The sequence below is a fragment of the Triturus cristatus genome, chromosome 12 (genome assembly GCF_964204655.1).
Source record: "Triturus cristatus chromosome 12, aTriCri1.1, whole genome shotgun sequence".
In the NCBI taxonomy this organism is placed as follows: domain Eukaryota; kingdom Metazoa; phylum Chordata; class Amphibia; order Caudata; family Salamandridae; genus Triturus; species Triturus cristatus.
Window position 1 is genome coordinate 774,073,605 of NC_140595.1, and position 22,253 is coordinate 774,095,857.

At 45.8% G+C, this 22,253-nt stretch overlaps 1 protein-coding gene across 1 annotated transcript in view; it reads left to right on the top strand.

Annotated features, from left to right (window-relative positions):
• The window catches only part of DNAH2 (dynein axonemal heavy chain 2), a 2,945,517-nt gene that overhangs the window by 506,160 nt on the left and 2,417,104 nt on the right, over nucleotides 1–22,253 (top strand). The window lies entirely within an intron of this gene.

Sequence of the window (22,253 nt, forward strand, 5' to 3'; positions counted from 1 at the left end):
ATTGCCTATATCCTGAACATCAGGTAAAGGATTGTAAAATTTGTAGAACCTTCTCTCAGAAGACTCTAAAGGACAGAGAAGGGCGTCTCCTTCTGTGGCTACAGAAGTTGAAGACTTCAGAGAACCCCCTCTCAGATGTGGAAAGTGTGTCATCAGTCAAGACTGCTTCATCCTTGAAGAGAACCAGTGAGTATCAAAAGGTTTCTCCAAAACCTAAGGTGGTGAAGAAACATCATGTGGATAAGTCAACTATCCAACCTTGAACTTCAAAAGGGGTGATTACTTCCCCTCAGAGTCTTTCTGCACCTTCTACGCCCCCGAGATCTGATTCTCAGCCGTCAAAGACTCCATCTGCGCAGTTTTTACCTCAGAAACTGCCTATCTTGTCGATGAGCTCATCGTCGCTTCCTCCGTCGACGAGAGCTGCTGTCGTTGCGTCTACGTCGACGACTTTGTCTATGAAACCAGCTATGATCCTGTCGTCGGCATCTTCACCGTCGATGTTTGTATCCATTAAGGTGAGACCTATTTCGTCTACGGTGCCTTTGACTTCGTTGATGGCGGCAAGCAAACATTAAAAAAAGCATTCGTCGTCAGTGGCTTCGTCGTCGACGGTGTCTCAACCGCGACGTTTATCGTCGACGGTGACGGCTACAACTGCATCCATGGATCTGATATCATTGAAGGCTTCAAGCTGTTTGCTTCAACGGCGACATTCCTCTTTGGATACCCTTATGCCAATTCAAACTCCTTCTCAACCTCCAGCTGAATTATTTTCTTCTGACGATGAGGAATCGGAGGATGACAACAGATTTCGGGCTGCTCGCAGTCCCTCTGAACTTCTTATAAAATGTCAGCACTCTGATGATGATGATGACCTACAAGAAGAGGATTTTTCTACTTGTGACACACAGCCTGCGCCAGAACTTCCTATGGCACAGATACCTTTAACTCTTATTTCCAAACTCCAGTTCATGTTGGATGATTACTACCGCCATTTTCCACATTCAGTACAGGCTTCTCCAACGCCGCAAGCGCCTCTACAGCCTCTTCCTATAAGAGAATCAGTTGCCACACCTACGTCAGCGACCAGAATTCAGCATCACGATGTTCCTCAAGTCATAGAGGAGGACAATGACGACGATAATGATGATGAAGGTGACAGGGAAGAAGGTGAGCTGGATGACAGATCCCTTCTTTCTGAATGGGACAACTATCAGATTCAAACACCGTTTCCCACTGCTCCAGCTCCTCTGGATTCTCCACCAGTCAACATAGGTGGTTTTCATTTACTCATGGAAAGAGCGGCAAAAAGTTTCCACCTTCCTATGACCACCAGAGAGGAAGATTGTTTCCTATATGATTTTAAAGCTCAACCTCAAAAAAAAGTTCGTTCTATTCGCATCATCGATTTTATTTGGCAAGAAGGCCTCAAGCTCATGCAAAATCCTAACTCAATTCCAGCTGTTCTACAGAGGCTGGATAAGAAATACAAAGCCCCTGCAAATTCACATGCTTGTCTCATTTCACAACCAAAGCCTGATTCCATTATTACTCAGGCAGCACAGCGTCGGGCCAGAAATCCATCATCTCTATTATCTGCACCGCCAGACCGAGAGGGTAGACGCCTTGATGGTATTGGCAAGACGTTTTCCACTATGGCTGCAACTTTTGCGGCCAATTCTCTAGCTATCTTGGGCCATTACGACCGCCAAATGTGGTCTGACATATCATCACTTGTAGATCTAATACCAGAGGCGTCTAAAGCAGAGGCATTAAAAATTCTGCCAGAAGGAGAAAGAATTTCCTCAGAAATTATTGATTGTGCTATTGATGTGTCTTCCACTGGTTTCCGTCTTTTGGCTGGTGCAGCAGTCACCAGGCGACAGGGCTGGTTAAAGGCCACGTCCTTCCGTCAAGAGGTACAGACAAAAATATTGGACATGCCTTACGACGGTGAATCATTGTTTGGCCAACATATCGACGATGCCCTTCAAACAATAAAAAAGGACACCGACACTGCCCATGCTCTCGGAACTCTACAGTTTAAAAAGCAGCCTTTTCGAGGCGCAAGAGAACGTGGCTCCTCTTCTTCCTTTCGAGGAAACTCCAATCAATATAGACAAGGACAACAACGCTACTCCTCCCAGAATCAGCAATCATATAGACAACAACATTCTTCGTCCTACAGACAATACAGAGGTGAATCCTCTTACAGAGGAAAGGATTCCTCCAAAAAACAATGACTTTCACCATACACCATCCCAGAGTCCTTCCGCTTTTTCAAGGGTTGGAGGTCGAATCTCCTACTTCTACTCCAAATGGTCACTGATTACTACCGATCAAAAGGGTTCTGGATATTGTGCGCAGGGGACACGCATTGGAATTTGTAAAGATTCCTCCCAATTCTCCACCAAAAGGTCCCCCTCCTGCTCACCTAAAGGACCTTTTAAATCAACTCACAATTTTATTAAGAAAGGGCGTGATCGAAGTGGTACCAAAACTACAGAAGGGCAGAGGTTTTTATTCAAGGTTCTTCCTCATACAGAAAAACTCGGGAGAATGGCGCCCCATCCTGGACCTACGTGCCCTGAACAAATACATCAAAAAACAAACTTTTTGCATGTTGTCCCTTCAGGAGGTACTTCCTTTTCTATCCCAAGGAGAGTATATGACAACTTTGGATCTTCAAGATGCTTATTTTCATCTTCCCATTCTGCTGAGGCACAGAAAATTTCTCAGATTCAGAGTGGCCAGAAACGACTTTCAATTCAAAGTTCTTCCATTCAGCCTTTGTTCCGCTCCCCGAGTGTTTACAAAAGTCCTTGCACCGGTGGCAGCTTACCTTCGCCTGCAAGGAGTGCAAATCTTTCCATACTTAGATGACTGCCTGCTGAAGGCACGGTCGTTCGAACAGGCATCCAAGCACACTCTTTTCTGCAGGTCCCTCTTCCAATCCCTGGGCATTACATTCAACATGGACAAGTCTCAATTTCTCCCCACTCAAAACAGACTGTTCTTGGAAGCCATCCTAGACACCAAGCAAGCAAAAGCTTTTGTGTCGCACGAAAGACGTCTACGACTTCGCAATCTAGCACCCTCCATCCGTCTAAAAGAGTCAGTTTCTGTCCGTTTCTGTCCGACAGTTGAAATCTTTCCTAGGGATGTTGTCCTCCTGCATTCCTCTAGTCCCTCACTGCCGCCTAAAAATGAGACCTATCCAGGAGGAATTAGACAGGCAATGGGCTCAAGTCTCAGGATCCTTCAACGATATAGTCAAGATCACATCTCAAATGAAAAGAGCTCTATTGTGGTGGACTCTCGAGGAAAATGTCTCTTCAGGTCGTCCAGTCCTGGTGGACACTCCAAATTTCACTCTCATGACAGACGCATCTCTCGAGGGTTGGGGCGCGCACTTGCAGGGACTAACTGTAAAAGGAAAGTGGAACATTCAACAAAAGACCTGGCACATCAACCTGCTGAAGTTACTGGCCATTTTCTGGCTCTGAAAGCTTTTCGCAGCATCATACGAGAAGCCTCGGTGTTGATCCGAACGGACAACACAACGTGCATGCACCACATCAACAAACAGGGAGGCACAAGGTCCATCTTGCTGTCCCTTCAGGCTCAACAAATTTGGGATTGGGCAATTCAACATCACATCGTCCTCACAGCAGTGCATGTTTCCGGGAGCGACAAACAATCTTGCGGATTCCCTGAGCAGGTCATCCACGACCAATCACGAGTGGGAATTACATCAACCCACTCTGGATCACATTTTTCGGTTATGGGGTCCCCCGAATCTGGATCTATTCGCAACACATCTGAACCGCAAATGCCTGTTCTACGCAAGTTGACTTCCCCAACCAAAGTCATGCGGGAATGCTTTTTTGAGGAACTGGTCGAAAATATATGCCTACGCTTTTCCACCGATACCTCTAGTCCCCAAAGTTCTGCGAAAAATGAGGAAGTGTCACATTATTCTACTAGCCCCCCGGTGGCCTCGACAAATCTGGTTTACATAACCCCTTCTCCTGTCACAGTGCGACCCGATCATTCTTCACCCTCTTCCAAATCTTCTGACCATGGAACACGGCCAAATTTGTCATTCCGATCCAGCATCTCTACGTTTAGCGGCTTGGAACCTGAGCACTATGAATTTGTAAATTTGGACATTCCTTTAGACTGTAGAGAGGTCTTGGCTAAGGCTAGAGCAGCTTCAACTGTGAAAACATATAAACTCAAATGGAAAGGATTCTGTCTATGGTGCAATGAAGCTCAAGTACATCCTATTCATTCCAAGCCAGAACAACTCTTGCCTTTCTTTTTACATCTGGCAAAATCAGGCCTCTCGTACTCTACCCTTAAAGTTTTTCTAGCAGCAATCTCGTCAAGATGGCTCCAACTCTCTTTACTCTTCAAGAGTAATTCAACAATTTTTCAGGGGTCTTTTTCAAATGTTTCCACCAATTCGTCGACCACCTCCTCCTTGGCATTTGAACATTGTATTAGCACAGCTCATGAAACCCCCGTTTGAACCAATCCATAAAGTCGATCTCAAATACATTACTTGGAAGGCTTCTCTACTTCTGGCTCTCACTTCCTCTCGCCGAGCCAGTGACTCTGTCTTGCTCCGCACCAATCCGGCCTTTATCCCCAAGGTGCCATCGGATTTCCACCTCAATGAACCAGTTGTTTTAAAAACGTTTTTCCCTAATCCTCAAACTCCTGCAGAGAAGACACTTCATTCTTTAGACATCAAGAGATGTCTGAAATTTTACCTTCAAAAAACGGCTACTATTCATAAGAATGACCAACTTTTTGTGGCCTACAGGCAGATGCGAAAGGGACATCCAGTCACCAAACAAACAATTGCACGCTGGATATCTACTGCAATTGCCTTTTGCCATCAACAAGCTGGAAAACCACTTACGGCAACTGTTCGAGCACATTCTACCAGAAAGGTTTCCTCTTCCACTGCGCTATTTGCTGGGGGTGCCTCTTCAACACATCTGCAGAGCTGCAACATGGTCCAGCAGACACACCTTTACAAGACACTACTGTCTGGATGCTGCTGACAACACTGACACAGCTGTGGGACAAGCAGTCCTTCGTAATCTTTTTAAATAAGGTGAGCCTCTGATGCTTTCCTCCTCCTGTATACAAGGTAATTTTTTTTTTTTTATATATACCTATAATCTTTTCGAACTAGGTATTGTGGTTGCATTGATTTGTATGTACCTTGTATTGTTCTTATACCACTGCTCACTACTCTTATTCAAGCATGTGAATCTATGAAAGAGACCCCAATACTGGAGAAGAACAAAAGTTACCTACCTGTAAACTGTGGTTCTCCAGTATTGGTGTCTTTCATAGATTCACATGCGACCCACCCTCCTCCCCTCAAAGGCTCTCTTTTCTACTTGGCTCGATATCACTCTTGTGCTACAAAAATCTGAGGGCCTGAGCCTCTGAGGAGAACAGTGTTGCCAGATTTTTAGACCCGTCCCAAGCCCAATGCAGCTCAAATATAAGCCCAAAATAAGCCTAATCAGACCAGTTCCAGCCCAAAAACCAGCCCAAATTAGCAAGTGTCCAATTAAGCGCAAATCGACATCAGAACCAATTTTAACGACAAATATACATTCTATTCAATATACAGATGGTGGAAGGGTGTTAGCAGCAAGGCACATACTTTCCATATGCTTCATTTAAATTGTTTTTATCATTAACATGGCCATGGATGCAAGGCAACAATAAAAAATGTCCAGCGAACTGGTGATTAATGATCCTGCTGGAGAGCAGTCCTTTGCCTGTTTGTAGTTTTGAAATGCAGATAGGCTGTATTTTATTTGGATAGCTCAGTGGGTTACTGCCTTTGTCACAGAGATTCTTGTGTTACTTGCAGTTCAGAAATTACAATCCTAACATAGGACAGTGACCTATGAACTGTCATCAAAGAACTGCATACAAACATGGATGGTATAGTTAGAACTTCACTTTTTTTTGTGTTACTATATAGTTAGAAATTCCCCAGTCTTTCATTATTTTAATGTTGCTCAAATGAGTTTGGGCCGATATACATTTTTATTAGTAAAGCCAACCCCCAACCACTGGGTATGCTTTAAATCCTGAGTTTGTGCTTTCCCAGCCCAAACCCTCTTAAAATATACTGCCCAACAGTATGGATGACATTTAATTCCTACACCTTGTAATCCTCATTGATTTATGTGACATTCCCTATAGACTGTATGACATACTTGCATGATTCATTGTCTCTGTATATTGTGATTACGAGTAAGTGAAAATAAAACAAAACAGTACCTTTATGCCACAGCTTCTCAATATAATGTAGCGAAACGTACACCGGGACGTAGCAGTAATTGAAGGAACTATATGTGCATGTGTTGGTTCATTTGAAGTCTTCAAACGTAGATAAATGATTAGTTTCCACCTCACTCACACACTGTGATGAGGCACAAGCAATCGTTGCCAAATTGATGTGGATAAAATCATGCACACCTCAGATTTGCACAGTTGAGGAGCGTGTGATCCCTCTCTCGCACACTACGTCAGTCTCCTCTCCTGAGCTGCATAAGTACTGTGACACCCTGCACTGTCATATGAATAGCGCTATACAAGTTACAACAAATTAAATGCATATGATAGGGGGCTACAGAGACATGAAGGGCACTGTTGGAGGTTGGTAGCAATGGTATCTGTGGAGAAAGAGGTCATTGGTGCGGCGCCAAAAAAGACTTTCGCACTAGCGCTAAACACGGCCCTGTCATCGCCTTTCTGTTTTCATTTAACTAGCAGTCAACTCGGGTCATTAGGGCAACATATTCTAAAGTGTGTGCTAATTATATCCCTTTTACTTTCAAATAACTCTCGACATACACACAGAATTGATCCTTTGGATCATGGGGTGACTAATGTCTCCCTTACCTGGTCCTGGTCGGTGGTGAGTCACGCGATCACCGGTGGTGGGTGGCTGGCAGTGGACTGGAAAGGAAAACTAAAGCTGCCTGGCAGCAGGCACGGTGGCATGGCACTGGCAGTGGCTGGGCCTAGGTGCTGGCGGGCCTGGGCGCTAGCGGGCCTCGGGCTGGGCGCTGGGGTGGGCCTGGGCGCTGGCGGGCCTGCCCGGCTGCCCTGGCTGGGCGCTGGAGTGACTAACCCTGGGGGCTGGGGCTGGGGCTGGAGCTGGAGCGAGGTGGGCCTGGGCCTGGTGATGATGATGATGAGTGCACACACATGTCGGAGTCGGAGGACTCGTCGTCGTCGTCTCCAGTCCTCTCAGGCAGCACAGTGACAGACGTCTTCTTCTTTAGTCAGACAGTACAGTAACAGTGAGTTAACACTGCCTGCTGCACTGCACTGACTTGACTACACTCGTCATCAGCAGACAGTCAGCAGTGGCAGCACCACCAAGCACCAACCATCAGTGATCACTTCACTTCACTGAGATGGATCAATCGCCGCCGCACCGCGCCGAAAAGACCGCGCTGAGTGCTCACGTCAGCCCCCGCATTATATGGGAACCGCGGGGGCTGACCTAAAATTAATTCACAGGGCCGTCATTGGTAGCGTTTTCGTGTGCTACAACATGACGGCCCTGGAGACCCCCCACATTGGCTAATTATTTGCCACGAGGGGTACGGTAAAGTTAGGTGGTGCCTGCGTGGTCTGGCTCTTCGTGTCGGTGTGACGTCACGTCGTGACTCGTGACTCACAGTAGAGTGTGTGTGCACTGTGCTGCTGTGCAGACTTGGTGGCAGGCAGGTGCCGCAGCCGGGCGCCGCAGCCGGGCCCGGCAGGCAGCAACAATGTAACAACTAGTCAACTTAGCCAATGGCAACTGCAAGTCAAGAATAAGATCAACATTGACCAATGACTTGTTGCGTTGCCGACCGTTGCCTGGCTTGGTTCGTTGTTGCTACCTGTGGCTGCTGGCCTGAAGACGTCACGTGCTCTCTCTGGGTAGGGGGTTGGGTGGGGAGCTGGGCAGGAATGATGATTGCTGTTGCTGGCCTGGGGCTGGGCCGCTGGGCGGGGGGAGGATTTAACAACTTTGATTGACCGCCGCCGGCGCCACCGCGGCGCGCAGTTTAGGCAGAGGCAGGCCCCCAACTTAGGACGCGTGTCACGCGTCACACGTGTGCTACCCTACTGCTGACTGAGACAGGCTGAGCCTGCCTGTGCGCCTGTGCAGCTGCGCTCTGTTTGAATGATTTGTGCAATTGCTGCCAATGCCAATTAAATGCCAATGCCAATTTAATGCCAGACTCAGACAGTGCGATCTCATGCATGTGGCGATGGTGGGCGCCCGCCCCAGGCCAGTAATTCCCACACAACTACATAAATCCAGCCCAAAAAGTAGCCCCCGCCAGGCATGGGTTTTTCCCGCACAACTGGGGAAAAACTCGCCCAATTGTGTGGGAAATAGCCCAATCTGGCAACCTTGGAGGAGAACATTCTAAGAGGGTGCGGATGCCTGATTGGCTGTAATTTGGACTAAAACATAATGACAGTAATATGTTATAGAAGTGACAAGTTGTCTATCTATAAAAACTCTATGGTTTTACTTTCTTATATGCATATATTGGCTTATGTTATTACTACATTGCTATGTTATGTACCATGGGACTCCCACTTAGACGACAGGGAATATTAAAGCATGTGAATCTATGAAAGACACCAATACTGGAGAACCACAGTTTACAGGTAAGTAACTTTTGTTCTTATGCTCTATAATGACTTAATCATCTGGGACAATGGACAGCATTAGCCTAACAAATTATGTAAGATAATTTAAAAGTATGCTGAACTACTTTAAGTTATATATTTTATTTCATTTAAACTCATTTTAAAATATCTGAATACCTGCATAAGTATGCCTGTTCTTATTAAATTAAATCTTGTAACTTACTTGGTTTTAAAAACATAAGATAAATCGAAGACCATGCCTGCCTACATAGCCTTCAGGCTAACACTACAGAGTGAAAAGCTGCACAGTATATTTAAGGCTGGAAGCTAACTTGGTTTGTCCCATAAGACATAGCCCCACACAGTTATACTCCACTGCATCTTTCTCCACTCATAGCTGATTATCTCAGGAGACTGGGAGCTACTGTTGTGTACTTTTATGCCTTTTCATACAAGTTAAATACCTTTTGATTTTGTGAGAAGGCCTTTCCTCTAGCATGGGGCTTCAACAAATCATCAGACATTTGGATTGGGAAGCTACAGGTGGATGTTTTCCGAGCAGATCATGGACCTGAACTGCACGGCAGCCAAACCAGTTTCATATAGATATGTTTGCTGTATAGGTCTTTTGCTCAAACTGAATTGTAGCCCATAACCAGACAGAGGGAATCTACTAAATGTTCTCTGAGACACACTCCTATTTTTCAGTGTTTTCACCCTGAGGAAACCATTCTTGCAGTACACTATCTCCGTGGGGACCACATGTATTGTAGACACCAGAGTATATGCCCCTGAGGAAGGAAACATTCCAAGCTATTGCGAACTGTATGTATTTTTTAAAAGGTCAGTAGAAACATTTTCAAATAACAGGAAAAAGGTCTATAACCCTCCCTAATAAATAAGTTGCCAGCAACTATCAGTCTACCCGTAGACTGGTGTAGATGTAGTAGACACCCTCCATTATGGCTTGGGCTGCACTCCAATCCAGCAGAAGGTTGCTGTCTGCTAGGCAATCAAAACAAACACATGAGGACACTAGGAACTAAGCTGCACATGTAAGCCAGGACGCACAAAAATGAACTTTGGCCTATAACCCTAGACATTGACAAAATTCCACTGTCTTGCTGCTGGCCGGTTCCCAGGACCTTCAAGCTACATATTTAGATTTACTATTTGGCTGTGCTATTTCAAGGATCACTCCATTTTCCAACTATCGGGAACGTACAAGAACACTAGGAGTGCTGTAATTCTCTCTTCTACACTACACTATCCCTTCCACTGTATAATATTCCGATGGGGAAAGTATCTTAAAATCATCTTGACTGGAGAAGAATGACTAAAGACACATGGGGACCTCCTTCAGTGATTTCATGATGGAAAGCACTCAGGTTGCAGCTAAACCTTGTAGATAGAGCTTGTTCTTTGTTCTCACAAAGAAAGAAGAGGGATTTACCGAGGACTTTCTTTCTCACTGGTATAACCTCAGCACATTGCATCAGTGAGTTTCAACCTCTTTTGTCCAGCCACCCTACACCATCTTCTTTACGGATGTCTGGTGCTGAAGACTAGAGCAGCCTTCCTCCTAAAAGTTGAGACTTCTTTTCACGTCTTACACTCTATCACTCTTCTGATGTTCTTTGCCCCACCTCACCCCTTGAAAGAAGAGGTGAGACTCCATTGTTTGGATCCTAAAAGAGTATTCAGCTTTTACATTGACCACTGGGTGGGCGATTAGCTCTTTGTGGGATTCTCTATGGCAAAGAAAGTCACAGTGGTGCAAAAACACAGTTTGTCCTGCTGGATAATCCTCTGCATTAAGATCTGCTATGTGATCATCAAAAGCAATCATGTTACCTCTGCATTAACACAGTGCCTGCCTGAATATTTCTCAAGCTGCATCTTGGGCATCAGGGCATACATTCACAAAGCATTACTGCTTTGACCGCCAGGTCTGATGGGAAGAGTACTTTGTTTGTTCAGTCCTGCAGGACTTTTTGATCTGACTCATTCCACAGACACTGCACCTGGGAAGGTACTGTTTTAATATTTATTCTAAAGGTGAGGAATTTAAGGTAATAATATCCTTCAGAAGAACAAGTTCTGCATCGTAGGATCCTCATTGATAGTCATAAACCTTGAATAATTCTTTGCTTCCTGTTCGGACCCCGGAACACCTTAATTCATATATGTAGAATATTCAGGTAAAAAAATCCTTACTGAAAGACCTTTTCCATTCATTTGAAGTGTAGACTGCCAGGGCTGTATTTTCCTGGAATATGCTGGTAGAGACTGCAGGAGACAGGAACTGTAAAGCCTAAAACACTTTTCATAGGAAAAGGGTGTGTGTCAGAAAGTCTAAAATGTACGGAAAAAACTGCCTGATAGGGTAACACTAAAAGTACAATAGGCATCTGTACCTTTAAGAATCCCAGTGGGACCCCATCCCACAATACACTGCAGTGGCAGTTTGCCTGAGAGTCAGTTTTGTTCTGGCTCCTTCTGTCAGGATCTCAGAACACCCTTATTATACTTCTAAAACATTTCTATGTGCTTTTCAAAGCTTTTTCTTGGCAGTGTGATGTCTCTTCTGCTAAGTAAATCTGTTTTTACATGTTCTCTGAAGAGAAAAATTCCTGCTCTTTTCACAAAGTCCACTTACGCATGAAAAATTAAGCGGGAACACTCAAGGCGGTGGGTTTGGAAGAACAGAAAAAGTTCTTCAAACAATTCACACCCAAGGACAAAAGAAGTTTCTACCATAGGATTCTAACCCCTAGGAGGCCTTACCAATACCAGCAACAAAATAGGCAAACTCAGCGTACCTTTTAAAACCGGTACCAAAGATGGAGATCATCTCCACACAAGCCCTCTCAAACCAAGGGTAAATCTTCCCAGTGAAAGCAATGAGGACCACATCCCCCCCACCTCCACACAGTGCCCCACTTTGGTGGGGGGAGCGGTACAGTTGCATTTGAAAGAGAGGACAAAGATTATAACAAACAAATGTGTCCTAAATATCATTCAAAATCGCAATGCTCTGGTCTTTATCAGCCTTCCACTGAAAACCTCTCCATAACAGACCTTTTCGGCCCATTTGCACGACTTAAAGCAAGAAACAGATATATTACTGCGCAAGAGAGCCATAGAGGTAATCCCACTACATCAGAGGGGCAGAGGAATCTATTGCAGATATTTCTTGATCAGAAAGAAAGATCACCTACGTTAAATTCGGCCAATTCTAGACCTCAGACTCCTCAACAAATTTATCAAAAGAGATAGTTTCAGAATGCTTTCACTGCATCAAATTTGTCCACATTTGAGAAAAAAACGATTTGCTCTGTGCTGTAGATCTACAGGACGCATATTTTCATATTTCCATTCTACTGCGTCACAGACAATTTCTCAGATTTCAAATGGGCTCTAATCATTATCAATGCGCACTGCTCTCCTTTGGTCTAAAATCAGCAGCACAGGGGCACTAGAGGGCTCACGGCAAGATGGCTGCGCCTTAGTGCAGCACCGATGGCCGCTTCACGATCCTTTCAATATTCAGCAGTAAGACATGACATAACTACGCATCCAATGAGGGGTGAAATAGTCGAAAGCCCAGGGAAATCTTGAAACGCTCGGGGATCGTTTGGGAGCAGTGGCAGCGTGTAACCTGGCGGCATGAGAAGCGGTTGCGAGACCAGCATGGCAGGCGGGGCCCTACTGAGGAGCTCCGCGCTGGCTGCCGAGAATCGTCGGAGCTATTACACTGCCGAGTGTGGTGGCATGATCCTGGTGCGTGGAGAACCAGGCACCTGGGCGGACTGCAGGCTGCTGTCGCTGTGAAGAGAAGCAGGGAACATGAGACTATTGCCGCCTGTGCTGTGAAGGGCCGTGCTGCTGCCACCGCTCTGGGGGCGAGCTGGGCCTAGCAGCGGATACAGGCCTGAAAACCTGCCTGCAGAGACTGAGGCACGTGAGGTTGGGCTACTCCAGATTTTCTTCTGCAGACGCAGTGAGTTGAGATATCGGCGTTTGCAGATTTGCTGGCTCTGGGGCTGATCTCACCTGAGCTGTAGGGCTGACTGGAAGCGGAGTCCCTCTGGTACAGCTAGACTATATTTGGGGTCCTCACGGCTGCCGTCTTCACCTGCTACTGAAAGCCTGAATGGACACTCTGATGCGGTGAGACTTCTGGTTCCTTGCTTTATAACCCCACAGTGGCTAGCTGGGAGTTTGGTTTTAAAGTGCTGTGTGGGGAGCGGAGCTGGGGCGCCCACATGCTACACTCTTAGAAAATCAAGAGACTGTTGTAGTTGGAATGTGTTGGTCTACCCCATGCCTTGGAGTGGACTGAAAAAAAAAGAATCCTGTACCACACTGTGCTGGAAGCTGAGATTGGGGCACATCGTGGCTAAGCTGTGAGGTATATAGAAGTGTGCAATTTGCAATTTGACTGTGCCTGTGATATAATGACGGCCTTGTGCTGGGGAGCCGCGCATATCAATAATCTGCATAGGCTGGTGCTGGGCCAGTGATCCTTTGCCCAGCGTAGGACACGGTGCGCAGGTGCAATTGGCAGTGAGTTGGGACTAACAGAACACCAAAAAGACAGGATACAATGGGGAAGCCTGATAAGACGCCGTCTCGTCTCACATTTGATATGCGTAAGACGGGAAGATCGCAGCAAAGACAGACCTCTGACTTGGGGGCGGAGGCTCAGTCAGACACAGTCCCGTCACTGGAGTCCACTCTTGTGGCAATGCAACATAGTTTGCAGTCAAATTGATGGGAAAATCAACAAGCTCAATATTCCCATGGATATCATGGCGGCGAAACTTGACAAACTAGGCGCCAGGCTGGGCGAGGTGGAATAGCGGGTCTCCACGGCGGAGGATAACCTACAGAATGTTACTGACAAGACCCTGACTATGGAAAAAGTCCTTGCAGTCATCCAGGCGAAAAATAAGGACCTGGAAGCGAGGTCCAGAAGAAACAACCTCAGAATTATTGGGCTGCCCAAGTCGACCAATGTTGGGAAATTGGAGGTACATATTGAATGGATGCTCAGAACTTTTTGGCGCTAACAATCTGTCCCCCGTTTTGATAGTTGAGAGGGCTCACCGCTCGCTGGCGGCACGTCCTGTCCCTGGTGCCCCGCCGCGCCCTATCTTCGCAAGGCTGATAAATTATAGGGATAGGGACACAATCCTCCGTCTGGCCCGCGACAAAGGCTCTATCACATACAAGGGAAATACGCTTGCGTTCTTCCCGGACTTTAGTGCTGCAGTACAGGCCGCTTGGAAGGAGTTCATACCGGCTAAAAAGCTACTACAGGCAGAGGATATACCATACGCTATGCTTTACCCAGCGTGCCTGAGGATTGGCTCAGAAGGGGCAGCCAAGATATTTAACAATCCAAAAGCTGCTATGGAGCATGTGAAACATTTGAAAAAGCGTTGCCTAGAGTCCGCAACTGACCCGGAAGAAGATGAATAATGAAGCTCCGCTTGTCTGTGTATTCTGTAAGGTTGGAATTGGGGATTAACTGCTACTCTATATTTGTCTGGTCAGGGGTGTAGGGAAGGACACTTGTGGGGGCACTATGACTGATATGAAACGTATGCTATATGAGTGGGCCCTCCTCCTCATCTTCTGATATTTAAGTACTTGGGTGGTGGAGTGGCTCCGAGCTGGATGTGTCTTCGGAGCAGTGATCGTGATCAGCCTGATTATGTCAAAACTATGGGAGAGTACGGCCACCTCCCCGCCAAGTTGGGAGGCTGATTTGCACTCTTGTGCCCCCAATGGGTGTACCCCGTCTAACTTTTTGGGTTATTTGGAGTTTGGGGTGGGGGGGTATGCTAGGTCGGGATGCCTTTAGCAAGTTGGGGGTGCTGAAGTGGGTGGGGGGGTTGGGAGGAGGAGTTGGGAGTTGGCAGGCATGGTCTGATAAAAATGCAGTGTTCTATTTCACATTTACAATCTGTGATGCTGAGGCAAGATGGCATCCGGCTGATACCACCGCAGTGATGCTCCGCTGAGTATCCCCCGGCAAAATACATCTAATTCGTTTCACGTAACCAAACGGAGTTCCAAGGATATCAACAAAATATGAGCTGAAAATTAAACTGAAATGCAGCGACTGCAAAATCGCTTTGGTATTACGCTTGCCTGTTTGCTGTGGCCCAAGTGCACACGGCGATCCGGTTTCGAGGGTGTCCGACGAGTGCTGACAGCATTGACGCCCCTGACGCCGCGGATTCTCCCTGGTCTACGTGAGCATCAGGCGGAGCTGCGAAACCGCGGGAGAGCGGCCAGGAGCGGGGTCGGACGTCAGACGGGGAGAAGCTTCCGGTCTCTACAGTCACGTCGTGGCCACAGCGGAGGAAGGTCTTCAAGCGTCGGCCCGGCTGTGGTACAGCTCTCCATCAGTATCATGGAGAGACAAGTAAGAATGGCTGGAAGAGGGGGGTGCATAGCAAAAAACAAAAATGCCATGATACCCTCCCTGGACAGTACAAACTTAGCATCACGACAGAAGAAACTTGACACCTTGATAATGAACAGCAAATTTGGGGTAGAGAAGGGGGAGAAAGGGGAATGTGCTGATAAAGGCCTTGGAGAGAGTGCGATGGTAAATATCGATGCTACTAAAAAGAAAGTCCCCACTCGCTCAAATAAAGAAATTGATTGCTCTCAGCCACTGATTACCAGAAGCTTTGGTGCTACGAATGCTATGAATGGGGAGGGAGGCACCTCTACACAACCGGACGAACCCCCTGGAGTAATCATACAAGTGCCTGTACAGATAGAAGTAGAAGCTTTGAGTGATTTATTGCTTCCAGACACCTCCTGCCCCGCAACTCATGGCAAAAAAACAAATGATTTGATTTCTTCTGCTCTGCGGGGAAATGCTATCCCTAGGGAGGGGTCAAAAACTCTTGAGGAGGTGCGCTCAAAGGTTGTACTATCACCACAAGCCACACATAGTACATGGAAGGATTATATGCTGAAAACACCCGATAATCAGGATCAATTTTACTCCCTCACAGAAGATTCAAAGATGTCTGAAATTAGCATTTCCTTGTCCAGCGGAGAGGAGCAGGGCAAGTGGTATAGCAGCTCAAATACTGATCCGCAGAAAACTAAACTTGTTTCTAAAAAGCTACAGAAGAAGAGAAATAGAGACCGCTGTAACAAGCATGATGTGACGGATGTAACAGGTAAAGCGAGCGCCACTGACTTGAAGTGGGATTACAACGATACTTCACTTACTATTCTCTCTAATGCAATGGCAGCATCGGGGGGTAATCAAACAATTACTGACATTGCCACTTGTCAAATGGGGGCGCATGACGTCCCAAGAACCGAACCAGCTTTAATAGATATTTTGCAGTCTATCAAGAGCTTTCAGGCAGAAGCCAAAGCTGATAGTCGCAGATCTCGTCTGGCAGCAAAGAAACTGCAAGGGGCAGTCAGGAAAGTGGGCAAAACTTGTGCCGAAATTGCTGATCGAATGGCCTTAGTGGAAGAAAGAGCAGAACAACTAGAGAAAGATGTCTCCTCGCTGAAAACTAAGTCTGATGAACATGAGGGGGTAGTTAAGGATCTCATGTGGAAGCTGGAGGAGCAGGAAAACCGACAGAGACGTAATAACCTCCGCTTCCTAGGGATTCCGGAGGGGGCCAAAAAAGAGGATCCCAGAAAATTCATGATTTCACTTCTTAAAGGATCATTCCCCGAACTACAATCCTGGGATTGGGAGAAGGAAATTCAAAGAGCCCACCGGTTTCCTTTATCTCTCGGGAAGCGTAACTCGGCATCCCAACAGCATCCCCGAGCTATGCTCTTATTTCTTGGAAATTTTTTGCTTCAACAAGCTCTCTACGATTTGGCCAGACCCACAAGCAAGCGGACGTTTGATGGAATAACTTTTTTCACTAGGCCTGACTTCGTACACAATACAGTCGAGCACAGGTGGAGAATGCGGCAGCTCTTTGATCCCTTTCAAAAGCTTGGGGCAATGGTATATCTCCAAAATCCAGCCAGACTGAAAGTTGTCCATCAAGGGATTACCCGTAGCTTTTTTTCTGAAATACAGGCGAAAGAATATTTAGAAGAAATTTCGGGACATAAGTAAAAATAAATATGCTGAAGCTATAAACTAAACTAAGGGAACTTTGGGGAACCAGGCCCCGTGTTAGGGTATTCGCTATGCCGGTATTGTTTATCTGAAGGTTACTCTACAGTGGGGGAATCTTAGCGGGCACACGGGTGCTGTGTTTGACGGATGCCACATCCCTTGCCCTGTGTTGGCCAGGTAACCGCTAATAATGCTGGGCGGAGGAGGGATGGGCGAGGGTGGGGGGGGGCTAGGTTGAGTAGGGTGGGCAGAGTGGCAGGTCAGACAGGTGGTTATATTGAGGTATGTTGGTAACTGGTATGCTGGAAATATCAGGTTATGGTGCAGCAAAGGGGCAATGCAAAAATCAGAGTACATATCCGGACCACATGATTTAATTAGATGGGGGTCCTAAAAGTGCTATCATTAAATATTTGTGGCTTGAATGACCCTAAAAAGAGTCAAATGGTTGCAATAGGATTACAAACTATGGGTGCGAATGTTGTGTGCTTACAGGAAACTCACATAGAGGGCACACAGATACATATTTTAAAAAGCATCTAGTAGAGGGTAAATTTGAACACACTAATGTTCAAAAAAACCCCAACATAAGGCTTTTAATGATATCACAAGTGCCTCAGAATAAAGAATCAAGAGGAGGTACACTTGTAGGTATTTTTAGTGTATGTATCAAAAAATCTGGTTCGCCTCTTAACCAGTGACCTACTTATAAGAACTCCCGGTATATCTATGGTTGAGTCCGCCCAGATAGTACCACCTTATCTGGGTGTGGAGGTAACGCCGATGATGAAGCATGTCACTATTATGTGAGTGAGGCGTTTCCGTCAATATCTTTGATATTCCATCTGACGAAAGTACTGTAGGACCATCTCGAGGAAGAAACTGTAACCCCTTTGGGGAATACAGTCGCAGGCAACAGTTGCCTTTAGTGAAAAAAAGTTTATTTGGGAGAACGCAACTGTCCGATTCATTCTCTCACTCTCCACACGTGAAAAAGAAAAACATATTTTAAAAACACTGGGGTATAAACTGGTTTGTGCAACTTCACAGGGTGTGCGGATACGGGGGGTCGCTATATTAGCCAAGGGTTCAGGGTACACTTTTAACCGCTCTAAGGCAGATCAATTTGGCCGCTGGGCAGTGATAGAATGGACAGGGGCAAAAGACTACTCTCTGTGCTATTTATGGGAGCAATAGCGATGATCCGTCAGTCTTCCATTAGATTTCTAATGAACTCACGCACTGGCCTCTACCCTTAGTGATCTGTGGGGATTTTAATATCAATCTCCCCAGCGACTGGTCTTTGAAGGATGATTGGCAGTATAAGGGCCGGAAACCTAAAGTGTTTAAGGCAATTAAACATATGTGCTATACACATGGGCTTGTAGATGGTTGGCAGATCTTAAAATCTAATGATGCTGGTTATACCTTTTTTTCTAATCCACATCGCACACACGTAAGGATAGATTACATATTGATGTCCAACTCACTTAGATCTAAGTTTCAAATTGAGAAACTTCCTCGAGTTCTCTCAGACCATAACCCTTTAATTTGCACCCTAGAAATAACACCAGGAACTATAACATCTACTTCCTGGACATTCGAGAAATCCCTGCTTTCAGATGACAAGTATTGCGCTCACATGAAAGAGTGGATTCCTAACTTTTTAGAGGACAATATTGGGAGTGTATCAATTGAAGTTATGTGGGACGCTTTAAAAACAGGGATTCGATGAGAAGCAATGCAATACTCACTGAAGGCTAACAAAAGGGCCAGGGAACATTTGAGAGGCCTGCAGGAAAATCTTCGACTTGCTGAAGAAGAGCTGATAAGCGCAACTCGAGGGAGCCATGAGCTAGAAGAAATAAATAGAATTCAAAATCTGGTGGCAATCGCAAAGGCGGCAATTACAAACATTTTCACTGCTAAAGCCATAAAAAAAGCTACCGCTCATAAAGAGATGGTGTACGAGGTTAATGAACAAGTTGGCCACCAGCTGGCTATTCGTATGAGACAGCAGGCCTCAGTAAATTTGATTTGGGAAACGCAGGACCCAGTGGAAGGCCAAATAACTGATCCGAAACGAATTAGAGAGGCATTTTGGTGATTTTATAGTACCCTGTACACTGAAGAGGGGGGGAGGGACCTAGAAAAGATTGAGAGTTATTTAGATGGAGGAGGCACCGTTAGGTTTGACAAAGATGATCAGCTTACCTTAGACAAAATCCCCAATTTAGAAGAAATTAGAAGCAATTGTAACTACAATCCAAAACTTACCAAAAGGGAAAGCAACTGGACTGGATAATATACCTTCGGAATTCTATCTAGTATTTATAGATCAGATTAAAGATATTCTATTTGACCTAATAGTACATATATTTAAAGGGGGGCAGCCTCCAAACTCTTGGTCCAGGGCAAAGATAATTATTTTTCCTAAAAAAAAAAAAACCCAGATCAGCTAGTCTCATATCGCCCTATCACTCTGATAAATGCAGACTCTAAACTATATTCAAAAGTGTTGGCAAATCGTATCGCCCCGATTATTCATAAAGTAATCGCTAAATACCAACACGGCTTTGTTCCAGGGAGATCAACTACTAACCACATTCAGAAAGTGATCACCTTGTTTGATAGTATGGATTGTACCGGAGACCCTATGGCATTGGTTCTTCTCGATGCCGAGAAGGCCTTTGATAGGGTCTCTTGGCAATTTCTGTGGGCTGCTATGTCTAGGGTTGGAATTAAGGTAGGGTTTATTCATGCTGTGTGTTGGACTTGGCCTGTGCAAAAACTGTATGTGAATCCCAGGGCCATGATAATGGTGAACGGTAGCTTCACTAAAGAGTTGATTATATCTCGTGAACTCGACAGGGGTGCCCATGTTCGCCATTGCTCTTTGCGATCTATATTGATTCCTTTATTCGTAGACTAGAGGGAAACAGTGAAATAACACAGATTTTGTCACAGGAATACCCAACCAAGATCTTGGCTTATGCTGATGACATTGCTGTTGTAACAGCTGATCCTAGCACAGCTATGTCGGTTATCGAATGTGAGGCTAATACATTTGGGCTTGTATCTGGATACGCACTCAATCAGGGGAAAACACAGATCGTGCTGAATAACAAAAGCGAGATGTGTGACCCTCGTGTTGTGGATAAAGCTATATACTTAGGAATCTGCATTACATCTAAACTTGAGATTCTGGTGGATTTAAACATGAAGCCATTGTTCGGCACCATGCAGAAAGATCTCCGTCGCCTACACAATCTACATCTATCCCTAATTGGCAGGTCTAATGCCTTGAAAATGGTGTTTTTTCCTAAAATTTTATATCTATTTAGAGCTATATGTTTAGAATTCTCAGATCAATGGTTCAAATCTATGGAACGCACCTTCTCAAACTTTATGTGGGCGTATACACAACCTCGTTGTGCGTATAAACTATTGACTCTGTCAAAAGAAAGAGGAGGCTTGGCTCTCCCAAATTTAAAAGCATATTATTGGGCATTTGTGCTGCTCTATAGCCGTGAACTATTACAGAATACCGGGATAGAAATGACACCAGGGGGTGATTTGCCATCTATTTTTCAATTAACGTTGGGCAGTAAAAATTACGGATATCTTTGGCGGCATCTACATGATAGCTATCATAAAAAAGTGAAACTTAAAACACTGACTAACGGGTTTAAGGTATGGAAAGCTGTGAGAAGAATGTTGGGTATTGGACGAATATCATTCTATACTCCCCTAAGGGATAATCCTGTTCTGCCGGAGATCTTTAAAGATAATCACATTAGCAAGTGGAACGAGGCAGGTATAAATCATATTGGGTGCTTCCTCTCCCCTGTAGGGATACAATCCTTTGAGCAACTTAGAGAAAATTTTCGACTGGACTGGCGGGATTTTTTAAAATATCTTTAAATTAGAGACTTTCTGGTACGAAGGGTGAGGGGAGGTGTAGGAAGGTGGATATCTGACTATGGTTACCCCCAACTTTTTGCCTAGTGTCTAGCTGGTTTTTCGACTTAGTTGGCCTGAGATCCTGCCATTCAGGGTCTCAGGCTGTCTGCTCTCTCTTTAAAATGGACTCCATGTACCCTAGGTACATTCTCAATTGGTAAGGATCACCTTATTGGACCCTGTACAGTGTACCCTAGGTACCCAGGGCATAGGTGTACCCTAGGCCTCCCAGGGGCTGCAGCATGTATTATGCCATCCCTGGTCTGGCCTTCCAATCAGACACAACTGGCTGATTACTCAGCTGGGGCAAGGTCGTCTAATCACCCCTTGCTTAGATATAGTATGCCTATATCTACCCTTATATATAGACACATGTGTACCTATCAGTCACTCCTATGGCAGGCCTTAACAATCCTGGAGGCAGAGTGCTTGGTAACATGTGAGATGGTGCTCTAGCATGAGCTGAGCCTGTCTGCAGCTTTCGGAATCATGTCCTTATAGCTGTTCTATGATATAGCCTACCATATACTCTTAAAGTGCCTTATAGTCTTAAACGGTTATGGTAACTATGGTTTGGCTTTATCAAAACATGTCGTGTAAGGTGTCTAACACTTTGGAATAATACCCCCATACCATTTCTGGTGATGAGGATATTATTCCTCCCTTCTAGAGGGAGAGACATGTTAAAATCCTACTTTGCTGTTTAACTCTAACCAAAGCCTCAGCATCACAAAATGGATGCTGCTGCCACAGACACAAGTCTGACCTCCTGCTGCTGGGAGTGATCCCAGAAAGGGAGGCTTGGACAATAGGTTTCCTGCTTGGGGAGGTGCTAGCACCTCCCCAGACAGACTTTAGTGTATTGGGGCAGGGAGGGCTGAAAGGAATGAGACATGCCTGGGGCACACAAGGTGTCCCATGCATAGTCCAGTTCAAACCGGTGCTGGGGCACACCAGCCCCAGTCCTGGCGCGAAACTGGACAAAGGGAAGGGGGTGTAACCACCCCCCTCCCAGGTCCCACCCATAAGGCGTGACCTAGCAGGTAACCCAGCCCCCCAGATTAGTATAAGAGTGGGAGTTGGGCCTCAAGACTTTAGATTATCCTGAACCTGCAAACTTGAACAGAAACTCTGGACCTTCGACATTCGACGAAAGAAGAAGACTGAAGAATCTCCCTTGTGGCCAAGGAGTGGCTACCCTGTGCAAACAGGCACCATCAAGAGACTACCCTTTGCTTTGCCCAAGTTCTACGAGGAACCGACTGCAGAGCCCGACCAGAGCCTTGATTTCCAGACTTCTCCGACCCTGATCCACATCCACAGCAGAGCTGAGATCCGTGGAGGCGACGAGAGACGTGGGACTGGCTACCTGGGAAAAGTGGCTAGTATCTTCAAGCGCAGCTTCTGAGGCACCCTCGAAGTTGTGCACCGGGGATTGCGAAGCCCC